This window comes from Dysidea avara, chromosome 9 (assembly GCF_963678975.1).
Source record: "Dysidea avara chromosome 9, odDysAvar1.4, whole genome shotgun sequence".
NCBI classification, from domain to species: Eukaryota; Metazoa; Porifera; class Demospongiae; order Dictyoceratida; family Dysideidae; genus Dysidea; species Dysidea avara.
Genome location: NC_089280.1, coordinates 10,344,796 through 10,359,179, shown reverse-complemented (window position 1 = coordinate 10,359,179; position 14,384 = coordinate 10,344,796). Strand labels below are relative to the sequence as shown.

Sequence of the window (14,384 nt, the reverse complement as noted above, 5' to 3'; positions counted from 1 at the left end):
TCTATGGTGCTGCATACCATCGTTCAGCGATTTTAACAAATTTAGTCGCCCCCACCGTGACGTAATTTGTCCTCTAAGGGCGCGGCTTAAAGAATGACACAATACAACTGCGGTTACCAGATTTTGACACAGCTGCGAGTAATGCACTTGTCAATTTCATGCCCCACCCCCCCACCCCTGGGCGTCCCCACACCCCAGGTGGGGATTTGACATTGCTTCTTGTCCCCACCCCTGGGGCAATTGACAGTTGTCCAATTCACTGACCGATTTTCGGTAGTTGCATTTCTAAACAATAAAATCACACTTGCTATAATTTTACTATAGCTACAGGGCAGGTTTATTACTAGTTGCATGCATGAAATATGCGCTTAGTCATCCTTGAGGTGTTGTCAAATCCCCTACTATGGGGGTGGGGACATAGTGGGGATTTGACAGCCGATTTTGCCCCAGTAGTGGGGAATTTGACATCACGATTTGTCAAATCCCCTGTATTCCCCCACCCTCCCCGGGGGTGGGGGGGTGGGGCATGAAATTGACAAGTGCATAATTAGCACATTGTGTAGCTAGCCAATTGTCACCATGCATTTTACAATTTATAGCACCCCACACAGAAATTATACATGTAATTACAACATACAGAGGACACATGAATGCCAAAAACTTTTCACAACAATAATGTAAGAATTGTACAATAATGACCGTAATATAACAGCTATGAAATGTTTTCCAGTGGCCCGCCATGGTAGCAAGTCTCACATGACGGCATGTATATTCATCCAATCCAAGCACAATGGGAGTAATACGTAAGTATGATGACAAGTTGGTATGACTCCATTTGTAGAATCCAGATGAGTGGGTGTGGCTCCAGTATGTCTAAACAGTTAACAAACATTCCTGTTATAAATATGTGCTAGAGTTGCAATATAATAGCATAGTATTTATTAAATGCAACAATACATAGTCTCCATTGCATCACTATCAAACAACACTAAGTGGAGGATATTGTTGCATCTCTGACTCTAGTATATACACTCTATCAGTACAACCAGTCTTAATGGCCACCAGTATAGAAAGACAACCTCTCTTGAAAAGCCAATTCCAATTGAGAATTTATACACTGTTACCTGCTTATTGAGTGAAGGTGGCAATAAACAAGTTCCACCGTAATTTATACACATGATCTGATCTGTATATTCTGTCAGTGGATGAGATCCACTTGGCCAGGACAAATGTTACCCAAATGTCCATACTCAACCCACTTATGACCCACTGGCACAATGGAACTGAGTATAGAGAATACATTTATATTTATTTCTAAGATGTGTGGATGTGTGGACACATTACAACACATTACATGTACATACAAGACATGCTACGTACTGTTTTAGCATTTCAAGTCACCACAGTATGTACGGACCAGTCAACAATGCTTCATAGTGCCTATCAGTAAACCTGAAGAAAAGTTACGAAACATAAAAATTCACATAAGTACAATGAAACCTCATTAATATGGCCAGCTGTGGAACCAAAAATTTGGCCTGAATAACAAGGTGGCCTTATGAATGAGGTCATAAAGTACTGCTTAGCTATATTTGGGATCTACTAGAGGTGGCCAATATAATGAGGTGGTCTTATTAAAGAGGTGGCTGCTAAGTGAGGTTTCACTGTACATACAGTTCACAATGGTGAACAATATTAATGGTTAACAATATACACTGAAACCTGCATTGTGGAAGATTGCTCTCTACACAAAATGACACATTCAGAGATGGATGATACAGTAACACATTGTGACTTCAATACTCGTGATGTGTCACTGCTAGGCAGCAACCATATACACGGCACTGCCAATGCACAACATCGCACTTGCTTGTACACACAATTTTGCTCAAGATTTTACAAATTGATAATTAAGGGGTGTGGAAACTAGCTGCTCGCTCGAAAGACTGTGTGGCAGCTGTTTCCCTTCTGTACAAGTGGCCACCAAGACAGGTCCACTGTGGATGAAAGCCAGGCATTAGATATTTGGTATTTCATGTGTTGAAGGCATTCCAGGGCTTCCGGTAGTCTCAAATCTCACCACAGTTAACTCAGGCAGTGTTGTGGTCACCACTAAACCACTGGAATGCTGTGTTATGTGAAAAATATATCCTATGGATAATGACTTCATCACTTTCTTCATCAGGAGCTTATAAGGACCAATAGTGAAACTTTTTACACTTTGGGCTGACAGCCAACTGCCTAAGTCTGAAGCAGTGCCTTTGGTGCTCTAACAGATTGGCTGCCCCCTTGCTGCCAGCACTCACTGTCTCATACGTTGTCACACACTAAATCCATCTCTAGCCAGTTAGAACAGTATGCTTCTTACCTTTTTTAAGGCGCAAAATTCAGCCACCTCTTTAAAAAGCTAGGTCAGAAAATTTTTGTCCCTACGGCCTGAATAATGACCAGCTTTCACTGTACTATTAGTGATTAGTGATCATGGAGGATTATTTATTAAGATACTAAGATATACAAACGCTACAACCTCTAAATATAGCAGTAAATTTTTTACCCTGGTCCAATGTCTAATAATCGTGTGAAATACTTATAGGTACCGGGTTGATTCTGTACTACTACTAAGCACGCGGTTCACTCTTAATGATGCTCAGCACACACACCCACACATGCGCACACACTATGACATAACATTACAATGCAATATAATGAGTTACTGTTCAGTCATTACATCACTCTCTCCTCTGAATGAAGCTCGTCCCGAGCTATTGCCTGAATCTGAGGGGAATTGATGTGCTGCTCCTCAGGGAGTAAGGGCAATCCTGGGGCACATGTCTAAAAATCATGCTACTGTCCGTGGACACACTGTCATCTCCAATTAAATTATGCTCAGTGGATTCTTCATTGTCTTCAATTATGTTATCATCATCTACATCATCATCTTTGTCAGGGTTAACTTCAGCATTATCATAGGTGGGGTTGTCATCTGTAGTGTTGGCATTCCTCTCTATTTCACTGCATAGCCTTATCTGCAAGTCCTCCACCCAGCTAGGAGTTCTCCCAGCACTCCTTTGTCCTTTTCCATACCAGTAATAACCAGGGACAAGTTCTAGTGGACACTGGCATACTCTCTGCTGGTGGACCTGTATTTGTCCTTCATTGGGAAAGTAAACTTTGGCAGCAGTCACATCCGGATCTCTTCGTGAAAGTATTCGATACGGTCCGTGCCAAGGGTGTGACAGTTTTCTGTTCCGTCCCGTCTCTTCAGCTGGAAATCTGATGAAGATCCACTCTCCTACCCGGTAGTCAACTTGCTTTGAGCGACGATCAAAGTAGTGCTTGTATTGGTCTTGTGCCTTCTTAATTGAGTCCAGAGCCAATTCTCTTGCTGATGACAAGGACAATATTATTTTCTCACGGTAGTCCTCTATAGTACTTGGAATAGGTTGTGTTGGTTGAACAAATGCAGCTTCTGTGGGGCTTTTCTGATCCCATCCAAATAACAAAAATGAGGGTTTTTCCCCTGTGCTAGCATGGGGGATGTTCCGATATGCCCACAGGACACTTGACAAATAGCAGTCCCACTGCATTCCAAATCTAGCAGCGTGCTTACGTAACATGGCTTTCAATGTTCTATTGAACCTTTCCACCATCCCGTCACACTCAGGATGGTAGGCTGTGGTGTTCAATTTTCTTATTCCCAGTAAGGCACATAGGTCAGTCATGAGGTGCAAGAGAAGATTTGTTCCTCTGTCTGAAAGTAGTGTTTCTGGCACACCAAAAAAAGGAATAACATCCTCTGCCAGAATGTGAGCAAGAGTCAGTGTCTTTTGGTCAGACGTAGGGTAGACTAATGGCCACTTAGTCAGGTAGTCCTGTAGGACAACAACATACTTGTTACCTTTCTTGGTCTGGGGGAGTTCCATAATATCAATACCTACTATTTGAAAAGGGCGACTCACTGGGATTGGGTGCAAAGGCGGATTATTATGTCTGCCTACTCCTGCTATGACAGTACATTCAGGACAGTTACTCACAAATCTTATGATATCAGAATACATATTCTCCCACCACCAATGGGGAACCAACAAGCTGAATGTACGCTTACCCGAAAAATGTCCACACATAATACCCCCGATGAGCCTCCTCCAAAATTGTGTTTCTCAAATGTGTAGGAACAGCTATCCTTCTACAATCATCCCTTTTGTGATCCACAAAGTAAAGAATGTTGTCAATTATAGTAAACAACGACTGCTGAATAGCAACTTTTCTTGCTTGGATTGTGTCAACTGGGAGTATACCTGATTCCATGAAATTAATGATGTCTTGTAGGTAAGGGTCCTTTTCTTGCTCCACTCGAAAGGAGGTAGTTGTATTAGTGATTGGTTCAGCTTGTAAGAGAGTGTGAATGTTGGACACAGGTTCAGTATTTACCACTGCTACTTGTAGTTCATCTTCTCCGATGCCTTCCTTCGGAGCTGAAGACTGAGGATTCCTGGAAAGAGCGTCTGCATTTGTATTGGTCTTCCCAGCTCTGTGGATGATGTCCAGCTTCTGTATACCAGCTCCATATACCACCGTGCATGTTTCCTGGAGGGAGAGGGAGTGTTTAGTATGGCCAGCACTGCAGAATGGTCAGTATATACTGTAACAGCATTATTGTACAAGTAGGGGTGAAAGTGTGTGATAGCCCACACAACCGCCAGTGTTTCTAGTTCTGTTATACTGTAATTACGTTCTGCTGCTGTTAGGGACCGGCTAGCATATGCCACTGGGTGTACTAAGCTGTCATCTTGTGCCTGGGAGAGAATGGCACCAATTCCTTTTATGCTAGCATCGGTTTCAAGTGTAAACGGAAAATTGACTGATGGGTAACTTAATACGGGAGCTGTTGTCAGATGTTGTTTAAGACTGTCGAATGCTTCTCGGCAATATTCGGTCCAGTGAAAATCCACTCCACCTCGAGTAAGAGCATGTAGCGGCTGCGCAATGTTTGCAAAATTCTTTATGAAACGGCGATAATACGAACTCAGCCCCAAAAATTGCTTGACTTCCTTAATGTTCTGTGGCCTAGGATATTTGGTGACTGATTCTACTAACTTGGGGTTTGTCTTCAACCCATTTGGAGTTAATACATGCCCTAAAAACTGAATCTCTTCACGTACAAAGTGGCACTTGCTAGGTTTTAACTTCAATCCTACATCTTGTATTCGCTGTATCACTAGCTGTAAGTGCTTCAGATGGTCCTTTAGAGTTTCAGAGAATACCAATACATCATCCATGTACACAAAAACGAAATGCTTTCCTCCCACTGGGTTCAACCCCATCAAAACTGACTGCATCAGTCTTTGGAAGACCGCAGGTGCATTGGTCAGCCCAAATGGCATCACACGAAACTGGAACAATCCTTCAGGAGTTATAAAGGCAGTCTTTTCTCGAGAGCTAGGGGCAACACGAATTTGCCAATACCCACTTGCCAGGTCTAGCGTACTAAAATATCGAGCGTCTCCAATCTCACCTAGGAGGTCATCCACATGTGGCAATGGATAGGTGTCCTTCTTGGTGACTTTGTTCAGTTCCCTATAATCTACGCAAAAACGTAGTGTGCCATCCTTCTTACGCACCATAACGACTGGGCTTGACCACGGACTGCTTGATGGCTCAATCACACCAGTGTCTTGCATCTTCTGCAATTGTCGGGCTACCTCCTGGCGAACCGCAAGGGGCATTCGGCGCATAGGCACCCTTCTAGGAGATTCATTACCTGTGTGAATCTCCATATCAAGCAGATTAGTCTCACCCCTGTCCAAATCATCTAAGCTGAATGCAGTGTGGTGACTGGTGAGAAAATCAAGGAGTTCCTGAGTCTGTTGGTCATTCAGTAAGCTAGGTTTCTCTATTAGCTCAAGTAATCTTCCCTTACGATCCATCTCTGATGTGACACTGCACACAGCTGATGCATCCTCAACTAGTGGAGAGCGAGTACTCTTGTCCAGTATGGGAACTTCTGTAATACCCTTGTCAACCACTTGAACCTCTGCCGCAATACCAACTGTAGTACCAGCAGTCACATGGCCAGAACACCCCATGGGGTTTGAGAGCACTACATATGCTAGTCCATCTGCATTGGGCTTAACCAAGGTATCTTCTAGCAGCAGGCCCGCAACTTCGTGCAAGTGACAGCTATCTTCCACCAACAGTGGACAATTACCAGGAACATGTACCTGGGCCATGACACTTTGATGAGGAAGGACATGGACAGTTTTCACAACTTTTATATGGTGTGTGGCTCCTTGCTTTGCTCCCCTACATTTTTTGACATCGCCATGATATGATATGATATCCAACTGCCGGCATACACCTTCTGACAATAGCAGTTGGTCTACTGCATCCATCTTGATATACACTGCCGTTTTCATGGTCTTGTCTCCAAATGTGATGTCCAGATCCATTCTTCCATTCAGTTGAAATGGGCGTTGATCATATCCATGGGGAACCTTATCTGCACTTTTAAAGTCTCTTTTCCGTAGTCGTGCTACACTAGCAACCTTCTTGAATAAACTCCCTCCCATTATGGTAATATCGGCTGCGGTGTCTACTATCCCCACTGCAGGAACACCTTGTACCTGGACATCAACACATCGAGATTCACTGCCCTTATCAGTAATTCTCACCTCACGGATCACATCTTCATCTTCAGAGTCAGAAAGCAAAAGATCCAGTGGTGACACCTGTAGTTTGCTAACAGGGGACATACAGTCAGTGTTCACACATGCCTCTGTTGTGACTTGTACTTGATTGGCTTTGCCCGTGCTTTCAGACTTCCCAGTCTTGCTACAGTCTTTGGCTATATGGCCAGTATCATTACAGATGTAACAGCGTCTTGGTGGCAAGGAATGGTTAGAAGGGAGTGGGCGTGTCCTGTTCACTGAGGGGGAACCATCAATTGGGGATGACCTTGTACTTGTGGTAGGTCTGTATTGCCTGGGTAACTGGCGGTCCTGTGACCCATCTACTGTGCTGTTCCGCATATACTGTTGCCTCTTGTTGAGATCGTTCAACCACCGCTCTTCATTTCTTGCTGCAACACAAAGTTCCTGGTAATTCCTAGCACCACAGACAGCAGGGGACTTCATCAATGTGTACCGCAATCCTTCCTGCAGCTGGCCATACAGTAGAGTTTGCTGTGTCTCATCCGTCATATGTTATCTTCCATAGGCCCTCCTAAAGATCTTTTCGAGACGTAATATGTAATCTGAAGCTGGCTCATGGAACCCCTGAGTGGCATGCCTGAAATCTTGTGCTGCTAAGGTTCTACTACCGGTCTCCAGACGGCATCTCATAGCAGTCACAGCATTTTTGAATGATATTTTTTCTCTTTCAGATAGTAACAAAAATTCTTGTCTTGCTTTCCCTCTTAAGTGCCCTGCTAACTGCAATAGGCGTTCGGCATTGGTCCACCCGTTCCATTCTGCAGCTCTCTCAAATGAGGGTAGCCAATCATCCCAACACTCATCTTCATTTTCAGCACTGAATTGGTCAACGGGTGGAGCCTTCCCCCGATGATATGATGGAGCTGGGGTACTAGTCAACATACTACCACCAGGACTATTATGTTCTTCATGCAGTGGACTAGTTGTCTGTGAAAGTAAACGAGTCTTCAATGTTGCTATTTCTAGGTCTTTACTATCAATAGCTTCTTCATGGGCCAACTGCTGATCGCACTTCTCCCTCCATATTCGTTTCACCTTTTGTTTTTCTCTTGCTAAGGCTTCTTGCAACTGTGTGATTTCATAGCTGTTTTCTTGCTTCCTCCTTCCACTTAGCTATTGCCTCTTCCGCCTCTGCCAAGGACACTCGTAAGCATTCAATTTGCAACTTCAATTGCTGTTCATTTATCTCACTACTCGATTCGCGCAGTGCACTGCGTTGCCCTATCTGCGGCGCATCGTCAACCGGTTGACTCACGTGCGAAATCGGGTCGCGTGCGGGTTTTATAACACATATCAACCCATTTTCATCAATTAAAAACATTGGATCATTCTCACCCGTGCCTTTGACAACAACTTGATCATTTCGAGGCTCTCTATCCATTTCTGTAAGCTTGCCCTCCACTAGCTGCCTTGTAACTGCTGCGGTTCCACTCGTCGGGAGTTGTAGAGTCCGGGCGATCCGTTGCAGCTGCCATACCTTCAGTCGCTTCGAATTCAAGGGGTAAGTAGGTCCTTCGGGTATATCCTCGTCTCCATACTCCTCACTAAGTAAACTGTGACCTTCTGCGAGGTTTTCCGCCTCCCCCGGTTCTGTCGACTTCTCTATCGTCAAATCTTCTGGTGTGTGAGTGTCTCCGTCGTCCATCTCGGTAGGACCTCCACTGTGAAATACTTATAGGTACCGGGTTGATTCTGTACTACTACTAAGCACGCGGTTCACTCTTAATGATGCTCAGCACACACACCCACACATGCGCACACACTATGACATAACATTACAATGCAATATAATTAGTTACTGTTCAGTCATTACAATCGTGAGAGACTCTACTGTGACAAATACATGTTTATCATGATATGTGCTAATCGCCTTTTTACAATTAAGTTTTACAACACAAATACATGTATAATTAAACTCACCAATTGTGACTAAATCCCTTCAACACGAAAAGACAAGTAATGAGACAACCTTGGAGACAACAGCCTCACAAGCCTATTCTGGTGCGCTTATTTAGTAGTAATATAAATTTTAAAGGCGTTTATTTACAACAGGACATAATTACGTGCCCCTCTATTGTCTCTGTACATACTTGCCTTTTCTTTACTATTCTCATTTCATTTCACAAGATCTCTTGGCAGGGGCGTAACTTCTTCACTTGAATTAGTCAATGCTTGAAGTAGATCGAGATACTCTAATAGAACAGTCACATTTCTACAAGTGCCATATTTTTATATTGTAAAGTGTGTATGTAGCTAGTACTTTAAACTATACAATCCAATGCTAAGCAGAAGTTGTAACTATGCTAAATATTGATTGCAGTGTTACAGCTATTTTGTGACTGCTCTAATAGAATATTTTGATCGTTTTAATGCAGTACAAGATGAAAGGCAAAGTGTTATTAAGGGTTTACTAGTTAAAATGGGTGTTAGTTGACTGCAGTTGCATGCGACTAACAAGGCCGCCCAGAGAAATTAGGGGGCCCAGGGAAAAGAGTTAAAGAGGGGCCCAGGGGCAAGAAAGGGTCTAGATCCTGACTGCTCTATTAGAGTATATCGATCTTTCTTTAAACAGGCAATCAAGGGGCCCCTTTTGGGCTGTGGCAGGGGGAAAATACCCCCCATGTGGGCGGCCCTGGCCACTAAAATTACAGTTATATTTTAATATTCTGTCACTGTAATCTGGGGTTTCTGTCAAAACCATGGAAACTCACCTACTGTTATTAACAGTGCATTGCTTATTCTAACAAAAAGTATTGAAATCCCATCCAAAAACAGCTTATAGCTGTAAAAAAGTGCGCGTCCAAGTAAGCAGAGTTAACTGTGACAAAAAGTAATGATATCATAATGCGGCCATGTACGAGGTGTGCAAGTTGTAAAATTCATATTAGCTAATCAGATAATACAATGTTATTGTTAAAATGTTAATGAGAACTATGTGCTGCTAGTTTATAAGTGTGTGAGCATCTTCATAAATGCCACACAAATTTAATTCTCAATAAAGCAATGTGTATAGATTCTCTGATAGCAATAAATAGTTTGAGTTTGGCCGCCTTTCCTGTATACGGCAATGCTACGAACAAAGGAAAGGTGGCCAAACTCAAACTATTTATTGCTATCAGAGAATCTATACACATTGCTTTATTGAGAATTAAATTTGTGTGGCATTTATGAAGATGCTCACAGACTTATAAACTAGCAGTGCATAGTTCTCGTTAACACTTTAACAATAACATTGTATTATCTGATTAGCTAATATGAATTTTACAACTTGCACACCTCGTACATGGCCGCATTATGATATCATTACTTTTTGTCACAGTTAACTCTGCTTTACTTGGACGCGCACTTTTTTACAGCTATAAGCTGTTTTTGGATGGGTTACATATTACTTGCAACTGAACTATTTAGTTCATAATACCCATAAAATAAAGTAACTATAATAATATTACATATTATATTACTTTGTGTCCGCAGCCTTAAGCTGTCACGTGTGAAACTACCACCTTATCACGTGACATGATTTCGTTTTGGACAATGTTCAAATCTTGGTTATAAGCAAGAAGCTGGTGAATAAGCTTCATTTAGTAAGGCTTCATTACTTCGTAGTGGCTAGGCATTACTCAGAGGATTACTGACGAGATTAGTAACTTCGTTACTTGTAGTAATAACATTACATTCGTTACAGTAACTATATTACTTAGGTAGCGCGTTACATTTTAAAGTAAAGTTACTTGAGTTATATTACCTGTTTTTATAGCGTATTTCGTTATATTACTTAGTTACCACAAAAGTAATAATATTACGTAATGCGTTACATAAGTAACGCGTTACTCCCAACACTGTTACTTGACTGCTCTATTAGAGTATCTCGATCGTTTTTAATGCAGTGGGAGATGAAAAGTGAAGTGTTGCTGAGGGTTTAATAGCTATAAATGGTGTTAGTTAAATGCAACTGCATGCATGCTACTGAAATGTAGTGGTATATAGTTGTTTGCCATGACAAATTGTCAATACAACAATGTTTATGTATTTAGAATGCCACTGAGCTAAATTTAAAAGGGGGTTTCTGTCGAAACCCCAGAAACCCATCTAGATCCGCCACTGTGTTTGCTTGATTGATTAATTGCTGGCTTTCTTGAATGTACTGTACTTCTGTGCATAACCATGGTGGCCCTTGCTCCAAAGTGCAGATGTGTGTAATGTCTTAGCAGTTATTCCTCTGGATAAGAGATCTGCTGGGTTGAAGCAAGCTGGTGGATCTCACAGTTGGACACAAAGGGAGTCAATTTCCTTTTCTGCTGTACCCAATACAGTACAGTTTGGTTGTCAGGCCAAAGGAAATGTGGTTTTCCTGTGTGGTGATAAGGATGTGATGATAAGCACAGTTACTCAATTAGTAGCAATTACTAAAGCCATCTGTGATAGGCATGGTATTATCTTTAAGTGGCCATGGTACAACTCCACTTATAGATTTAACCTTATTATATTCCATGAATTTGTAATATCATCTCAATCTGATGTATTTGATATCCTTACATCCCTCGACACAAGCAAAGCAAGTGGAATTGACAATATTAGTCCCAAAATATTCAAATACTATGCTGCACCTTTGCTCCAAGTTAATTATCTGTCACTAGTTCTCCACAAGTTTGCAGAAAAACTCCATTCAGCAAGAATGGCATACTCATTGTGTGATCCCTATTTATAAGGACAAGTCATCTGTATGCAATTATCAACCCATTTCCTTACTGTGTATTCTCTCCAAAGTACTAGAGAGAATCATTTATAACAAAATCATTAGACACGTAAAAGGTAAACTTACAGAACATCAATTTGACTCGTTATCAACATTTGTGACTGGGCCTGCGAAAACAGGGCATGTGGGCACAAACTACACCCCATCACTCTACAGGTCATATCTCCGTACTGGAAAAGTATATTTGCATTCTGTAACTTGTATCATGATGCCAATTAAATGCTTACTAAGAGCTGAAAATTGCAATACCATAGCATAATGGTACAAAACGTTATGAGTGATGAAAGTGTGAAAAAGTAGACAAAAATCATGTGCCCACATGCCCTATTATCGCAGGCCTGGTCACATTTTGTGATGTCCTCCCCAAGGGAGTGCATTTAATTAGGACCCCTTTTGTTTGTTATATTTATAAATGACCTTCCTCAACACATCCAATCTGCATTACCTTTTGTATATGCTGACGACACTAATTGTCTACTGGCACAGATGATATTAGTAAACTTCAAAGCAATGTCAATAATACAGCTATGTGTAGCTACTCTTCAGACTTATTATTTAATGAAGCCAAATTTGTACATGTTTGTTATTGGGCTAAACCACTGTTTGATCTGGGCACCACAACATACACAGTTAATGGAAAACCTATCAAGCAACTCTTACAACACAAGGATCTTGGTACCATTTCTCCAGCAATCTCAATTGGACAGACCATTATAAAACTATCACTACTAAGGCATATCAAATTGTAGGCTTGATTAGACCTCGGATTAGACATACATTTACGGTCAATTGTATAGAAGCTAAAGAGCACCTCTACATTTCCTTGGCTAGATCACAAATAATGTACTGCTCACAAATATGGAAACCTCAGCTAATTAGAGATATAACCTCCTTGGAACATGTGCTGTGTGCAGCATAGAGCTACTAAATTCATACTGAATGACTATATCTCATCTTATAAATCAAGGCTACAACAACTAAATTCGTTACTGCTAATGTACATCTATGAACTGAGTGATTTAATGTTTCTGATCAAATCCTTGAACACACCAACAGACAACTTTGATATCAGAAATTATATATCTCTTTTAACACCAGCAGCACTAGATCTGGAAGCACACTTGAAACTACTCCACCCTAGGACAGTATCCACCACTCATCATCATTTCTATTTCAATCGAATTGTAAGACTTTGGAATCATCTACCTGTTATAAACTTATCTAATCCAAAACAGCCAAGCGGTAAAAAAAGGTGTGGCCCTGAAAAAGGCTATGGTGAAAAAAGATGTGAAATCCAAGGTGGCGGCCAAGAAATGGCTGTGATGGTAGGTTAATGGTAAAAATTTTAATAACAACAGTTCAGATGAATTTTGTGCCAAGACCAAGCGGCACCAAATTCACCTGAATTTTTGTTATTAAAATTTTTACCATTAACCTACCATCACAGCCATTTCTTGGCCGCCACCTTGGATTTCACATCTTTTTTCACCATAGCCTTTCTCAGGGCAGCACCTTTTTTTACAGCTTGGCTGTTTTGGATTAGATTTCACTTCTTTTTGTATTTGTATACCCCAAAGCCGGGCTATGGCCGGCTTTAGGGCTTTTTAACCTATCATTTTTTTCTTTACTACAGGAAGAAGAAAAGATGAAGCAGGATGATTTCTTTGTAGCTAACCTCTCTGCAAGGTGATCCTTCTAGCTGATCTCTCTACCGGATGACTTGTTTGTAGCTGAACTCTCTACAGGGTGATTTGTTTGTAGCTAAACTCTCTACAGGGTAACTTCTTCTAACTGATCTTTCTACAGGGTGATTTGTTTGTAGCTGAATTCTCTACAGGGCGATTTGTTTGCAGCTAAACTGCTGAACTCTCTACAATGTAACTTCTTCTAGCTGAACTCTCTATGGGTGGCTTCTTTCTAGCTGATCTCTCTACAGGGTGATTTGTTTCTATCTGAACTCTCTACAGGGTGATTTGTTTGTAGCTGAACTCTCTACAAGGTAACTTCTTCTAGCTGATCTTTCTACAGGGTAATTTGTTTGTAGCTGAATTCTCTACAGGGCGATTTGTTTGCAGCTGAACTCTCTACATGGTAGTTTCTTTGTAGCTGAACTCTCTACAATGTAACTTCTTCTAGCTGAACTCTCTACAGGATGACTTGTTTCTAGCTGATCTCTGTATAGGGTGACTTGTTCCTAGCTGAACTCTCTACAGGTGATTTGTTTGCAGCTGAACTCTCTCACATGGTGGTTTCTTTGTAGCTAAACTCTCTACAAAGTAACTTCTTCTAGCTGATCTATTTACAGGATGACTTGTTTCTAACTGAACTCTCTACAGGGTGATCTGTTCATAGCAGAACTTTCTACTGGGTGGTTTGTTTGCAGCTAAACTCTTTGCATGATTGTTTCTTTGTAACTGAACTCTCTACAAGGTAACTTCTTCTAGCTGATCTCTCTACAGGGCAATTTGTTTTGTAGCTAAATTCTCTACAGGGTGATTTATTTGAGCTGAACTCTCTACATGATGGCTTCTTTGTAGCTGAACTCTCTATTAGGTGCCTTCTTCTAGCTGATCTGACTACAGGGTGACTTGTTTGTAGCTGAATTCTCTACAGAATAACTTGCAATGTAATATAACTGAGTAAATTATAAATGCAGCTGAATGCTTTATTAGAGTGACTGTTCTATTAGAGTATCTCGATCTCGCATTTGCTGCACGTAGTTGCCTTTCGAATCATAACTCAATGATTTTTGTGTTCCGATTCTTCTGTGCTACTGCAAGGAATTTCTATGATTATTATTCCAGCTACATACTGATTTTTAGCTCGTTGCTCTAAGCGGTTTGCTTGGTAGACACGAAAAGTAATAGTTTTTTAATTCATAAAAATTGATTGCGTAATTTTGACATTGGTTGAGTCTT

The 14,384-nt window shown here is 41.3% G+C and overlaps 1 long non-coding RNA gene across 1 annotated transcript; it reads right to left on the bottom strand.

Moving 5' to 3' along the window:
* Positions 1–715: 715 nt before the first annotated feature.
* Positions 716–8,846, bottom strand: LOC136267826 (uncharacterized). The gene is made up of 3 exons (XR_010706792.1): positions 8,631–8,846; positions 1,381–1,452; positions 716–873 (listed from the first exon to the last, which is right to left on the bottom strand). It is a non-coding gene; the product is annotated as an uncharacterized lncRNA (long non-coding RNA).
* Between the last annotated feature and the right edge of the window lie 5,538 nt (positions 8,847–14,384).